Consider the following 15,069-nt stretch of genomic DNA (forward strand, 5'->3'; position numbering starts at 1 on the left):
ATGGTTGCTGTAAAGTTAAAAACAAAAAACAAACAAATTATTTCATTACTTTTCTCCAAAGCTCAGTAATTCATGGCAACCTGCAAGCTTTAGGGAAGGTCTCCTTTTGAGACAGAGCAGAGAGAGAAAAGAAACTGAAGATGTGATAAACAACTTGCTTTTAAAATGTGTTCAAATGTATTTTGGACCCATCTCTATAGGAAAGTGCATGAAGCCTTTTTGGGCTGTGAAGTACTTGAATGATTATCATTAAATATCTCAGATATATGAAGTGAATTAAGGTACTATAATGAACTAGTCTGTATCTAATATTCTGAACAAGGAATAAACCATTCCCGTGGTTATTGTGCCTCCTGTACCTCTCTCTGACTGCATTCCCCTCCCTTCTTTGCGAAGGCAGCCATTCTACATTACCTGTAAATGTATTTGAAGTCAAACCACATAATAAGCACTGCAATGTCATAAACAGTAGAAAATGTTGACTCCTTATTTTTACACAGTTTCTGATGAAGGCAGAGATACTACTGTATCTTAGTTTCAGATATAATTGAATATACTTTCTTACCTACCAAACATAAGAAATGTTTGAGATATAAGTCAAAGCAATGGTTTTCATATTGCTATGAATAGATATTCCTAGGAATATGAACAGGAAACTAACAGTGTCAAGTATCAATACCATCGTATAAATAAGAGTCAGTCTTTCCTTTGTTTTCCTTTCTTCGGGCCGGTTGGGTAATATGCCGAGTAGGTAACATGCCGAGTAACAGGGTTTGAGGGTGGCACATCCCACATCCATGTGTGACCACCCAATCATCATGCTCATGAACTACAAAAGGATCTGATTCAGTCTTTTCCTGTGAAAATAATTCTACTAACTTGGAACTTTTTTAAAAAAATGCAAAAGCATTTAGATCACCCAGGATTACATTTGGCCTTTCATATTTGCACTGCCCTCACCTATATTTACACAAAGTCATATTGTTTCTCTTACAGTTACCATTCTGTTTTTCCCTAGGGCCATATTTCTGGTTTTAGAACACAAATACACATAAGTAGAGTAAATAGCCTCAGAGGTAATAATCTGAAGACCTCAAAATCATCTGTCAATCAATTTAGATAAATTCCAACTGAATATTTGACTACAGTTACTTATGATTGGGTTAAACTGACAGGCACGTCATTGAAATGAACACACAAAAGAGCTTCTTGATCCAATAAAACAGAAGTTATAAAAATGGAAAACATACAATTGCTAATGTCATAGTTTGTCTTTAATTAAGTCAGCCCTAAGTTATCTGGGGCTTCATGTTTCTTTCAAATCTCAACTAAAGGGCTCTCTACTTTATAAAATCTATAAGGACTGTACTGCCATTTGGATTTTAGTAAGATCTCTTATTTATAGCTATGTCTGAAATTTAGGAACATATTCTCCTACTAAGTTGGCCAGGGAAGTTAGAGGAATATTTGAATGAGGCGGAGCCATGTCACGTGGCATATGGAAGAGTAATTTTAATTTAAAAAGAGTGCAATTAATTTTTCTAATTGTGTATCCAGGCACCTGATTCTTGGTATGGTACAGTGACTTATGAAATATTTTTATAATGTTACTAAATCATAGAATTGACAACCTTCAGTTCTAAAATGGTCTAAAATAGATGAATTTTTTTTTCTTTACTTCTAAAGAGGCTATCATGTGGTTGTGACAGTGTAGAAACTATTTACTTAACTTCAGGTCTTCTCTCCTTGCATTCCAGAACCCCAGTGTTCCCATCCCATCTGTGACTCCTGGTCATTGAGACATAAAGTAGATGGCAATGCCAAGCAGCACTTAACTTTCAGATTTCATGGTGAACTTGTCCATATAAGAAAAGGAGTCCTCGCAACTATTGAGGATGCTATAGCTTACTTTGGGGGCAAGAAATTATTCTAGACCTAATTAATACACCTCATCATAAAAACTCCCCCCATTGCTGTCTAAAGTTGTCTAGGAGAGACTGCTGCACAAATATTTTCTAAGACTCACTTGAGAACCTGCTAAGATACTTCCAAGCCCAAATAATTTAGGTTGTAATGCAAGATTAAGAAACTGGTATACAGGAGAAAAATCCAGGCAATCACTCAGCCATGATTTGGCCTCACTTTTTAAGAAAATGCTGTCTACATGTATATATTTCTCATTAGAGCTTACCACACTTTAATACGTCTCAACAAAGTCTCCATTAATACCTAAAATGTTATAATTCAAAGGCTGAAGCTAAATTTTCTGTTCTGTTTTAAAGTTATTACAATCAAAATGAAGAGATTTAGCCTGGTATGGTGACCCATATCTGTGGTCTCAGCTACTCGGGAAGCTGAGACAGGAAGATCGCTTGAGGCCAAGAGATCAAGGCTGCAGTGAACTATGTTTTGGCCACTGCACTTCAGCCTGTGAGACAGAGCAAGACCCTGCCTCAATAAAATAAAAAGAAAGAAATAGGAGTAAAAAATAAAAATTTTCGGCCGGGCGCGGTGGCTCAAGCCTGTAATCCCAGCACTTTGGGAGGCCGAGGTGGGTGGATCACGAGGTCAAGAGAACGAGACCATCCTGGTCAACATGGTGAAACCCCGCCTCTACTAAAACTACAAAAAATTAGCTGGGCATGGTGGTCCACGCCTGTAGCCCAAGCTACCAAGTACATTGAGACAGAGCCTTGCTTTGATTCCAGGAGCCAGGCTGCAGTGCAGTGGCGCAATCTCTGCTAACTGCAATCTCTGCCTCTGGGTTCAAGCAATTCTCCTGCCTCAGCCTCCTGAGTAGCTGGGACTACAGGTGTGTACCACCATGCCCAGCTAATTTTTGTATTTTTTTAGTAGAGATGGGCCCACTTTTCAATAAACTTAAGTGTTTTGCGTTTCTTTGTTTTTTTTTTTTTTTTTTTGCCAATTTACTATAAAATAACCAATCCACCAAGATTGGTAAGTAGGACCATACTAGGTGTTGACAGTATTCTGACATGCTTAATGAGAAATCTAACACCAGTCTGGAAGGTTGGAGAAAATAAAGAAGCAATTGTAGTCTGAGGTGATCTAGTATATTTCCCAAATCTATTACCTGATCATGAAGCAGGGGAAAGAAAGACACAAAACAAGTCTTACAGGGTTTCAGATCCATTTCTAAAGATCTCTAGAAAGATACAGAAACATGCTTCTTATTAAAAACCTCTCACTACTCTTTCAGGCTGGGAGCATTTCCTTCGAGCTGGTACAAGGCTCTGATGCAATCAAAGTCTCCTTCCTCTACTGTTCTCCAGGGAAAGGGCAAAGAGCTACCCATTATCCTGTGTGTAGACATCTCTCAGGCACTTCCCAACTAAGGTTAATTAAAAGCTCAACTCTTTCTTTCCCAAGCTAATAAACACCTCTTGATATTTGCTGGTTTCTCAAGATGGTCATCTTCCATTGACGCTACCATCCCCCCCAAAGCTGGATTATAGGCAGTAAGTCAATTAAAGACTAGTCTGTAAAAAGTAATTTTTGATTGTTTTGTCATTTGTTGCAGGCCACTGAATTAGCCTTAAACGAACCATGAAGATTGTCCCTTTCTTGGTCCCAATGCAGGCCCCTTTCCTCAAATAAAGCTGGCTCTGCCCCTGCCATTGTGGGATCTCAAAGATAATCATTTTTCAATTATTCATGATTTTGCAGCCGTATTATATATCAGAGATAATAAAATCAACCATGCTATGACCAAAAACCAGATGCTAAACCCACTGAAAGCCCTGGACGATCTTTTCCCCCTATTTTTAGTGTTGCATAGTCAAAGCCGCCTTTTAAAAATTTCTCTTTTCTTCAGTCCTTTATTTTCAAAACTCACTAAAGCATTATACTACTTTCTTTGATTTTTATTATAAAATATTTTTAAAGTCACTTAAAAATGTGGATTAATTTTGCCCATCACTTTAACTTTAGTGACCAGATTTTATGATTCTGTTTAGTTTTAACTTGAACTAACTTGTTACTATACTCGGTATATAGGTGCTATCTTAAAAGCCACCCTAGATTTTGGAAATAAAATAACTTCTTCAGGTTTAAACCAGGACAGGTCATACATGAAAAATGAAATTAACCTTCTGCTGAAGTTACCTCATGCTATTTATACATATTATGTGTTTATTTCTTTAAAATCTAGGTTTTCAGGCCCCAGATCAGAGATTCTGATTTAATATTTCTGGTGGGGATCCCATGAAACTACATTTTAAAATAAGAACCCCAAATGTTTGTAATACTGATATTGCAAGCGACACAAATCAAGCAACAGTAAACCAAGGAACAGGTTGTCCCATTAGACAAAGCAGAAAGAGCAGCTTCCAGGTATCTAACCAAGACTTGAAGGAAGGGGACAGAAACTATAGCCTAAACAATGGTGTTAAGAGAAATGAGAAGAAAAGTGTGAGAGGAAAAAGGCAGAAGTGTTGCACGGAGTATACAGAGGCAAAATGAAAGCACAGGAATTTGTGACCTAACACCGTTCAAAGAGAAAATATCTTAACACCCAATAAGGGCAATCATGATTTCATGGTAGTTCTCTCCCTACAGTGAACATGTATGCATCAAGCTCTCTGTAGCTTAATGGCAGTATCCATTAAATAATCTAGTTTACTCAAGAAACTGCTGATAATTTTTCAACCTGCTTAACTATTTTCAAGGGAGAAAAGGCCACACAATGTTCTGATCTATTTAACAGTTAAAAAGTAATACATTGGCAATTTTATACATTGGTGTTTTTTGAATATAGTTAGTACAAATCAGTTTCTCTGAATCTAGTCATCATTGAATAGAACAAAAGTCAAGTTTTCAGACCTTTAAAAGCAGACTCTTAAACTCAACACCAGCATGATCCTGTCTATGTACTCTGCCCTAAAAGAGCTAATGAGTGAGCTGGAATGAGAAATGAATGTATACGCTCTGGTTTTAATGACAGCTCCACCACTTACTAGACTTTGCGCAAGTTATTCAACCTTTCTGAATGCCAGGATCTCTTTTGTAAATGGGGGTAATAATATTTAGCACAAAGGGTTGTAGAAATAATCAAACAAGCAAATGCATGCAAAATTCCTTTTGCATAGTAGGTTTTCATTTCCATTAAAAAACTTCCCTAATATCCCCTCTTCCTAGCAACCGGCTGAGTTTGCTTTTTATTATTTTTATGTAATTTAACATTGTTGTTTTTTGAAATTTTGAATACCATATATGTACTTGTGTGTCTACATGTGTGTCTAACCAAAAAGTTAAAAGTGATTATCCCTAAAAGGTATATAAAATGTTCCTGTTTTTTGAACCTGTATAAATAATATATAATATTTTTAAAACTACCATTAAATGTCATTAATCTAATTCAATGATTCTTAAATTTGGCTGCACATTAGAATAATTAGGAGCTTTTAAAGATGCCACTGCCCGGATGTATTCCAGAGTAATTAATCATAATCTCTGAAGGCAAGACTCAAGCATTAGTACTTTTATAAAGCTCCCCAAGTGAATCCATTTTGCAGCCAAAGTTAAAACTTTTGGTCTAGTTCCAACATTCTTAAATTCAGTCCTTAATGAGTAAAGAAATGACACCTTATAAAAGTTTGTAACATCTTGAGATTTCAATAAAAATTTTTTCCCAAATGACTTAAAAATAGTTTACTAAATCTTACAACAAATTAAATGGCTGAACTCATCCAAATAAGTATTTAACATACTTTCAAAATCTTAGTTTTAACTTGTTTAATTTTGCTTATTTGAAAGAAAACAAAGCAGAACCTCTGCAAAATATGGATTTACGATGTCATGTTTCTAACAGAAATCACTGAAGCTCAAATGGCTAACTCTTTGAGAGAGCTGCCAAGGATCTGCTGAGGTATTAATGATAGTTGATCACATCAAACTGAAGAGGAAAAGATTCATTTAGACATCAGAAAACCTTGTGGTGGGAAGATACTTGAGAAGACATCAATAGCAGGTCACCGGCTGAAAAACAGAGGAAGGTGGCATAGCATCAGAAGACTATGGTAAAAATTAAAAAAGATACAGTTAATTAGCAAAGAAGGAGTCCACAAGGGGCTGCAGGAGACCTCCCAGAAGCAGAGTGGAAAATCAAGGTGGGACTCTATGGGCAGAAAGTGTGTAAGCATCCAGGAAGGCAGAAGGTTGAGTGAAAGAGGTTGGAATTAGGTAGCTACAGCTGAACTCCAGTATTGGTAAGGGGGATTATTTGACCCCAGTTCTCAAGGTACTTTAGAACTTAGATTTTTAAAAGTCAGGGGTCTAGTTGCTCATGTTTGAAGAAAAAGTTGTGATAATGAAGTGGTTACATGAGGTTCAGGTTGAAACAGAAGTGAAGTCAGCACTCTGGACTTCTTAAATTCTGCCCAACAAGAAACAAAATTGATACTATCCCTGGGGCAAAGCTCATCTTTTTGTGAAAGCAAAGCAGCCCCACCCCTGGGAGTTAGTTGAAGAATATAGAGAAGGCCACTTCAAAATCTAGGGAGATTGTATGTGGCTTGCAAGAGTGCTGGAGGGCATGGCTCATCTGTGACAGCCCAACTGGGACCTTGGGAATCGCCTTGGAGGTGGTCTTCTGTCTCAGCCTATCTGATCAGTCACATCCCGTATCAAATCCATTCCAACTCGATAGTATTGCTTACACATATCCAATTAACTTATTCCTGCTGTATTTGCCCTAATTGAGGCTGACATAATCTTCCATGTTGATTTGCTACATCAACCTCCTAACTGGTTTGTCTTCTCAAATCCATTGTAAGCAAAGAAATATTTCTGACCATGACCTATGTTTTTCAGGCTCTAGTTTTCTCATGCTATTTAGAAATCTAGCTTCCTATTAATGTTTTCCCTGAACAGTTCTGGAAGTTTCAGGGATGTTCTACATTGGCTCAGGAATAAGCCTAGTTGGCTTCTGGTTCTGCTGGGTGTAGAAGGGACCATGTCTTTCATTTGCTCTAGCTATCCCCTCCCAATAACCACCAAGTCTTTGGGACATTACAGGGCCCTGCTGTGTATGGCTATATCTGCTGGAATCCAAAGAACACCAGCAGGTCACTGCTTATCTAATTTCCTCAACTATCTGCAGATATCCTGGAGGCCTCAAGGCATGGTTGTCTATACTCAGGAGGAGGATACAACTTGTGCAAGGATCAGAGAAAACTGCATTTAGTAATGTGCAATAGTGTCTCTATTCTTTTACAGTGTTTGCAGACAAAACTCGAAGGTCCAATTCCCAGTTTGTCTCTTATCCTTTATGGCCACCACTCAAAATCCCCATCCAGCTCCCCCAAAAAAAAAAAAGAGGAAGGCACTCAACAAGGTATACAGGCTGACCTGCTCATTTTCTGAATATCTAGGTCAAAGTAATCACCAGGGGATGGCTGGTAGACAAAGTAGAATCCATAAGCCAGTCAAGGTGGGTGGAGAGACACCTAGACAGGGGTCATTCTCTGAGGTTTTTCAATGCCCCGCTTGTTCGTGTGTGTGTGTGTGTGTGTGTGTGTGTGTGTGTGTATGTGTGTTTCAGGGTGGTAACTGAAGAAGAAAGTTCTGATTTTACAATGCTGGCAAGAGAATTTGAAATAGGCACCTGGAGTCTTATTTCTTTATAAATTCTTTTCTTACTTGGGGTAGACAAAAGTAAAATAACCTGATCTGGTGAAGGTGCGTAGGTGAGACCTAAGAAGTAGATTCTAGGTAGATAGGAAGTGAACTCTTGTGGCTTTCCAGATTTTCCTTAGTAAGTCTGGACTTCAAAAATATAAAAAATACCTCAAGTATATTTCAAGCAACAAAGAAATTAAAGATTCTTTTTAGTTTGCTTTTAAAAGTTGTGAGCAGCTTGGGAGTTAAGTAGGAAGGCATCTATTATTTAGGAGACCTTAAGCCCTTGGAGACCTCAAGTTGAAAATTTAAAAACTCTTTCTTCTAACTCAGATTATCTTTGTTACTTCTGTTTGGGATATTTTAGTGTAATTCCTTTTGGTTATACTCTGCTGTTTAGCAGAGTCTTGTTTGAACATTAGACCTGGTCACAACTAAGGAATATTAAGGAAGAATGATGTATCTAAACCTAGGACAGTTTGGTAAACAAAGATCAATGACCTCACCCCTTCTAAGCTACATCCCTTAGAAGAATAGATCATTAGAGAAAAGAAAAGCAGGACAGCAAGGGCCAGTTTCAGCCTCTACAGGAAGCCAGTCCTGTTAGAGCATCTCTTTCATTACAGAAGTTTGAAATTGAGCCTACAGATTTGAAGCTCTTTGAGGAAGAGCAGCAGAAGTGCAGGCATCCCTGGAGAGTCCCCAAAGTACCTTACACATTCTCAGGGCTTTTCCTGGAATTAGTTGACTGTTATTTGAGCTCAGCAAGCAGTTCCTTCAGTTGAAATCAAAGGCTGACTCAATCCAGCTCCTCATTTAGAGTAAGAGACAAAAAAAAAATGAAAAGAGATGACCCAAGAGACTACAACTACTTCCTGCCTAAGCTGTTGATTGATTGTGAGTCTTAGGAAGGGCTTACAATTTTGTAATCGTTAGCAAAACATTTGATGAGTAGTTTCCAGCAACTTCAGGAATAGGCTGCTGTGTAGGCCCTGAGAAAAATGTCTCCTGCAACCTCAGAGGTTGCAGGCAAGTTCAGTGACAGGAAACTTTTTGGTCTGTCTCCTGACAACCAACATCACCTAATGAAGTCTGAGTTGCTTTCAGTTTCTGTCTGGTGCATCTACATCCATTTGGTTTCCCTGTCTCAACCTCATTCACATGCTGCCATCTACTTGCTTCCTCAGTGGGTTGAACTCTGTCTTATTGCTTCACTTTGAGCACACTCCCAATGAGGTTATAAAGTTTGGGAAAAAAAGTACATGAACAACCCAAGTGAGTCTACCTGTACTAACTCCTCTAAAACAAAATCAGCCAGTCTTTTCAAAGGCTATATCATACATTTTCTTTCATTTGAAAATATTTTTCTGTGTTTAAAGTATTTTCACATGCATCATTTTAACTATGCTGAACTACACTCCACAGCTATTTTCCCTCTCCTGAATCTTGACTTTTCTGTCCTTACTGCGTTGTCCACATTATCACAAAAATAGACTTATTACTTCCACCTTAAAAGAAGATCATGACTCCACTTCTCTTTAGTCTATGGGTCCATTTTTCTGTGCCCAATTACAATAATCTTTTCACTCTCTAGATCCAATACAATTTTCCTTTCACCTTGATTACACCAAGGTTACAAATGACCTCTGTGCTGCTAATCTAATAATAATTTCTCAGCCATCATCTTACTTGACCTGTAACAGCATTTGATACTGTAGATCACTCGGTTCATCTTAAAACACTTTTTTTTCCTGTGGCTTTCAGGCCATCATTCATTCAAGTTTTCTTCTTCCTAATTGGTCACTCTTTCTTTATCATTATTGCAGGTCCTTCCTCATGTCCCAGAGCCCTAAATGTTGGAGTGAGCCAGGACTCAAGCCTGTGTTCCTCTATGTTTAAACTTACCTCCTGGGTTCATCTAGTCTCATGACTTTCAATACCACTTATATATGTTGATGCCTGAGTCTCTCTCTTTCCAGAACCAATCTCTTCCCGATTTTTCATTTGTATATCCAATTGCTACTGGATATAATGATATGTCTAATGGGCATTTCATGCTTAAGTCAAAAGAAAATTTCTGTTTCTGAGTAACCTCAATTATTTCTCCAACATTGTACCCCATAAGGAAATTCCATCTTTCCAGACACTCAGACAAAAATCCATTAAAAAATTATTTGGCTCTACTTCTCAAACTATGCCCAAAATCTGGTCATGTCTCAACACTTATACAGCTATGACACACTGCCCCAAGCCGTATTTATCTTTTCCCAGCACTATTGAAATAGCCTCCCAACTTTTCAGGCTTCATCCATGCTCCTTTTCTGTACAATATTTTTTAAAATTAAAATATAATTCACATGCCATACAATTTTCCATTTTAAAATATACAATAAGCTATTTTTAGCATATTCACAAAATTGTGCAAGTATTGCCACTGATCCGATTTTTATGACTCAAAAAACAAATTCTATCCCAGTCACTTTCCACACTCCCTTCATTACCAGCCCCGGGAAAAATACTAATCTACTTTCTGTTTCTAAAAATTTGCTTAGTATGAATGTTTTATATGAATGGAATTGTACTACTTGTGCCTTTTATGTCTTTTTTTTACATTTACCACATTTTCAATATTCATTCGTGTTGTAGCATAAATGAGCACTTTATTCCTTCTTCTGGTTGAATAATATTCTGTTGCATAGACATATCACATTTTGTTTATCTAATCAGCAGTTAATGGGCATTTGCGTTGTTTCCATCTCTTGGCTATTATGAATAGTGCAGCTATATAATTCACATACACATAAAAAACATGTTTTCGATTCTTTTGGGTATATACCCAGGAAAGGAATTTCTGGATCATATGGTAACTTTGTAGTTACCTTTTTAAGGAACTATCAAGCTGTTTTCTAAAATGGCTGCATTATTTTACATTCCCTCCAGCACTGTGTAAGCTTACTATACATTCTTAGCATAGTGACTACAGTTGTGCTATCCAAAACGTGGCCACTAGCAACGTATTGCTGTTAAACACTTGAAATGGGTATCATCCAAATAGAGATGCCTGTAAGCATAAAATAGAGACCTGGTTTCCAAGACTGAGTGTGATAAAAGAATATGCAATATCTCATTAATTACAGTTTATATTAATTACACATTGAAAATAATATATTTTGATATATTAAGTTAAGCAAAATATATTAGTTAAATAAATTTTATACTAAGAAACCAAATTCAGAAGCATATTAAAAGGATTATACACCTAAGTGGAATTTATTCCTGGAATGCTAGGATGATTTGAAATATAAAAATCAATTTAATGTATCGTATTAACAGAATGAAGGCAACACACACACACAATCATATCAACTGATGCAGAAAAAGCATTTGACAAAATTCAACATTCTTTTATAATAAAAAACACTCAACAAACTGGAAATAAAAGGAAACTGCCTCAACATAGTAAAAACCATCTATGAAAAATATACAGTGAACATTATATTCAATGGCAAAAGACTGAAAACTATTTCTGTAAAATCAGGAGCAAGACAAAGATGCCCACTTTCACTACTTCTATTCAATATAGTACTAGAAGTTCTAGCCAGAGCAGTTAGGCCAAAAAAAAAAAAAAAAAGGAATCCAAATTGTAAAGAAAGAGGTAAAATTGTCTCTGTCTGCAGATATATTACTTTATAGGTAGAAAGTGCTAAAGAGTTCAGGAAAATAAACATAGAACTAAAAAGTGTCAATTAAGCAAAGTAGAAAGATATAAAGTCAACATACAAAATCTCTTTCATTTTCACACTCTAATAATGAATAATCTGAAAAGGAAATGACAAAAACAATTCATTTACTATAGCATCAAAAAGAATAAAATGCTTAGGAATCAAGTTAATGAAACACATGAAGAGACTTATGCAATGAACACTGTAAAACGTTGCTGAAAGAAATTAGAAGAGAAGCGCATCTCATTTTATGAACTGGAAAACTTAATATTGTTAAAAATTTCAGGGTTACCCAAATGGATCTACGAATTCAATGCAACCCCTATCTAAATCTCAATGATTTTTTGCAGAAATGGGAGCACCCATCATAAAATTCATATAGAATCTCAAGAGACCACAAATAACCAAAACAATCTTGGGGAAAAAATCATAAAAGAATAAGATGGAGAACTTATGCTACCTCATTTCAGAACTTGCCACAAAGCTACAGTAATTAAAACAGTGTGGTATTGGCATAAAGACAGACATACAGACCAATGGAATAGAAGAGAACTCAGAAATAAACCCTTGCATGTATGGTCAAATGATTTTTGACAAGAATGCCAAGGCCATTCAATGGGGAAAGGACAGTCTTTTCAACAAATGGTGCAAAGAAAATTGGATATTCACATGCAAAAGAATGAAATTGGGTAACTTACATACATCATATACAAAAATAAACTTAAAATGGACCACAGGCTTAAGTGTAAGACCAAAAACTATAAACTTTTTAGAACAAAATATTGACAAAAGTCTCATGACATTGGATTTGGCAACAGTTTCTTGGATATGACTCCAAATTCACTCCAAAATGTGAATTTTGCTCTACAAACTAAATGCATAATTCCACACATTCATATGCTACTCCCAGAATGTCAGTAAACCTTCCAAACATCATTCACATAACAAGAACATTTGTAATTAAAAATTTTCATTAATCATTTAAACAAAGATTTTTATATTCCTGTTTTCTAGTTTTACTATGAGCTAGAATACAAAATTCAACCTAAGGAGTGCACATCAAATTGAAAAGAGAAAAACTGTAATTCAGGAAAGGAGAATCAAGACTGGAAGAATAGACTGAATTATTAATATTTTCTCCTATTGTTCATTGAATAGTCAAGTTGACAATACTTACTGTGTTTATAGGGTTTTATTGTTACTAGCGTTTTGGGAACTGAAAATGCATGTTATCTTAGAAATGATCTCACAAATACTGGCTGGATTCCCAGGCAGTCCACCAAGGCTCATTTAACTCATAATGTAAGTAATCATGAATGAGAGAAACTAATGCTGGAGAATAAATGTGTCCTTTAAATATAATACATAAACATCTCTATTCTAAAAATCCTTAAATGTAAATATAAAATACTGATAACCAAAATTTTAAAAACATGAAATTGGTGGCACTGGTTGAGTATGGTTGTAGAGTGTGGGGGAGATTCTGTTTGGAATTTGGACCACTTCCAAGAACCCTAGAAACTTTAGATGCCATTTCTTTACTGTGACACATTTTGCCTCAAACTCAGAGGTTTTATTTCTTTGATGAAAGTGTCTCAATTACTGACATGCATCTCTTTTCCATCCAAGCACTGTATTAGGTGTGCCATTTAGTATTTTTTAACTTCAAAAGGGAATTCACAAACTGTTTCAAAATGTTTGCATTTAGAAGATAATGGAATTTATTCATTCTCTAAAGCAAAATTTTTCACACTCTCTTTAATTCCTTTCAGTCTCAGGATTTCTTCATCTCTACATCCATGTTTTTTCTTTGATTTTCAGTATGACCCTCTCATGTTATCAGAATCTATTGGCCTCAACTTGAGTTCATATTGTACCTACATAGAGTCAGGGATCATATTACCCTTTCTAATGTCCTGAAGAACCTTTCAATTGATAACTGCATACTCAGACTCCTTGGTCTTCACTCCATTTAGATCAAGGCTAAGCTAAAGACTAATGAACTGGGCAGATAGCTGAGGTCCCCTCATTTTGGTTGGCTAAGAATCTAGGATGGACTGTTAAAAGCATAATAGAGTCTTCTTCTTTTTATTTGTAGACAAGTGGCCCTGGGCATCATTCTAACTTCTCCTTACTGAGAGGCCTTAACAAATGGATGTCGCCTCTCTGAGCCTCAGTGGTCTTATCTAAGAAGAGATCATAATTTGCCACATAATAGAGGTAAAACATCATGAAGAGTTACAGGCATATGGATTTTGGATTATTATGATGGTTCAATGTAGGCTTATCAGTTGTAGCAGGTGTACCCTCTGGTAGGGAATATTGACAATGGAAGAAGGCTGTGCACATGTCGGGCCAGTGGGTAATGAGGAATATCTGTGCCTTCAATTTTGCTGGGAACTTAAAACTACTCTAAAAAATGCCTTAAATTACAAAGTTATAGGAACATAGAAGGTGTTCAATAAATGCCAGTTTTCCTCTTTCACCTTTTTTTTTAAATCTCTACCATAGAAATCCAGAAAACGGTGTGATCCAACACTCAAGTGGGAAACACTGCGGCAGGGAAGAGATCCTAAGAGCCCTGTTTCCCCAGGAGGATCAAGGTGCTGTCTTCCTGGTACCAGCAGCAGGAGAAGACAAAGTATTGGGTGGAAGGTTAGAGTTAGATCTGCTATATGGGATTATGTAGGCTGTGCCCCAGCACTAGGGTGGCTGCCAAGGAAGATGAATGGGAGCTAAAATTTGGCCTGGGCTCTGCTTGCCTAACCCAGTGTTGCCAGCAGTCTCAAGGAAAAGAAGCTTTTTTATTTTTATTTTTTCAAAATGATTTGCCAAGAAGAACACCTTTTGGCAATTTCTGTGTTTGAAAAGGGCCTCCTTTTCAAGAAGAAAACCAGCAACATAACCAAGTGCTAAAGAGATTTTGTGAAAATATGCCTCCATTATCAGTGATTCTTGGAACTGTCTCCAACCCACAAGGAAAAGAATTTTCACTTCACAGGGTAGAAAAAGATGGGATCAGTCCTGAATCATCTATGGTATGAAATAAAAGTTCCTATAATTGGCATTTTTAATTTAATTAGTCCATTCTCACGCTGCTATAAAGGACTGCCCAAGGTTGGGTAATTTATAAAGGAGAGAGGTTAAATTAATTCACAGTTCTACATGGCTGGGGAGCCCTCAGGAAACTTACAACCATGATGGAAGGGGAAGCAAAAGCATCCTTCTTCACACGGTGGCAGGAGACAGAAGTGGCAAGCTAAGGGGGAAAAGCCTCTTATAAAGCCATCAGATCTCATGAGAATGTACACACAATCATGAGAACAGCAGCATGGGGGTAATTGCCCCCATGATTCAATTACCTCCCACCAGGTCCTTCCCATAACACATTGGGACCATGGGAGCTACAATTCAAGATGAGATTTGGGTGAGAACACAGCCAAACCATATCAGAGACTAAATTATCAAATAAAGTAGGTATGTATTTGTTTGTCACAGTTATATTTTAAAGCCTGACTTTTCATAAATTAGATCCAAATTTAGAGAGAAGGCTCCCTGCACCACTTATTAAACATAATTTAGAAAACTCAAAAGGAAAGGAAAAGCCTATTGTATTTATCCATTTTGTTTACTGTGTTCTTTCTTCCTAATGTTCCAAGTTTCCTTCTTTTATACCCTATTTCTGTTTAGAGAACATCATTTGCTATTC

General features: G+C 36.7%; 1 pseudogene; it reads right to left on the reverse strand.

The window, feature by feature from the left end:
• Positions 1-725: 725 nt before the first annotated feature.
• Positions 726-841, reverse strand: LOC116554544 (annotated as a pseudogene).
• Positions 842-15,069: the final 14,228 nt, after the last annotated feature.

This window comes from Sapajus apella, unplaced genomic scaffold (assembly GCF_009761245.1).
Source record: "Sapajus apella isolate SASKATOON/1434 unplaced genomic scaffold, GSC_monkey_1.0 scaffold1, whole genome shotgun sequence".
NCBI lineage: Eukaryota > Metazoa > Chordata > Mammalia > Primates > Cebidae > Sapajus > Sapajus apella.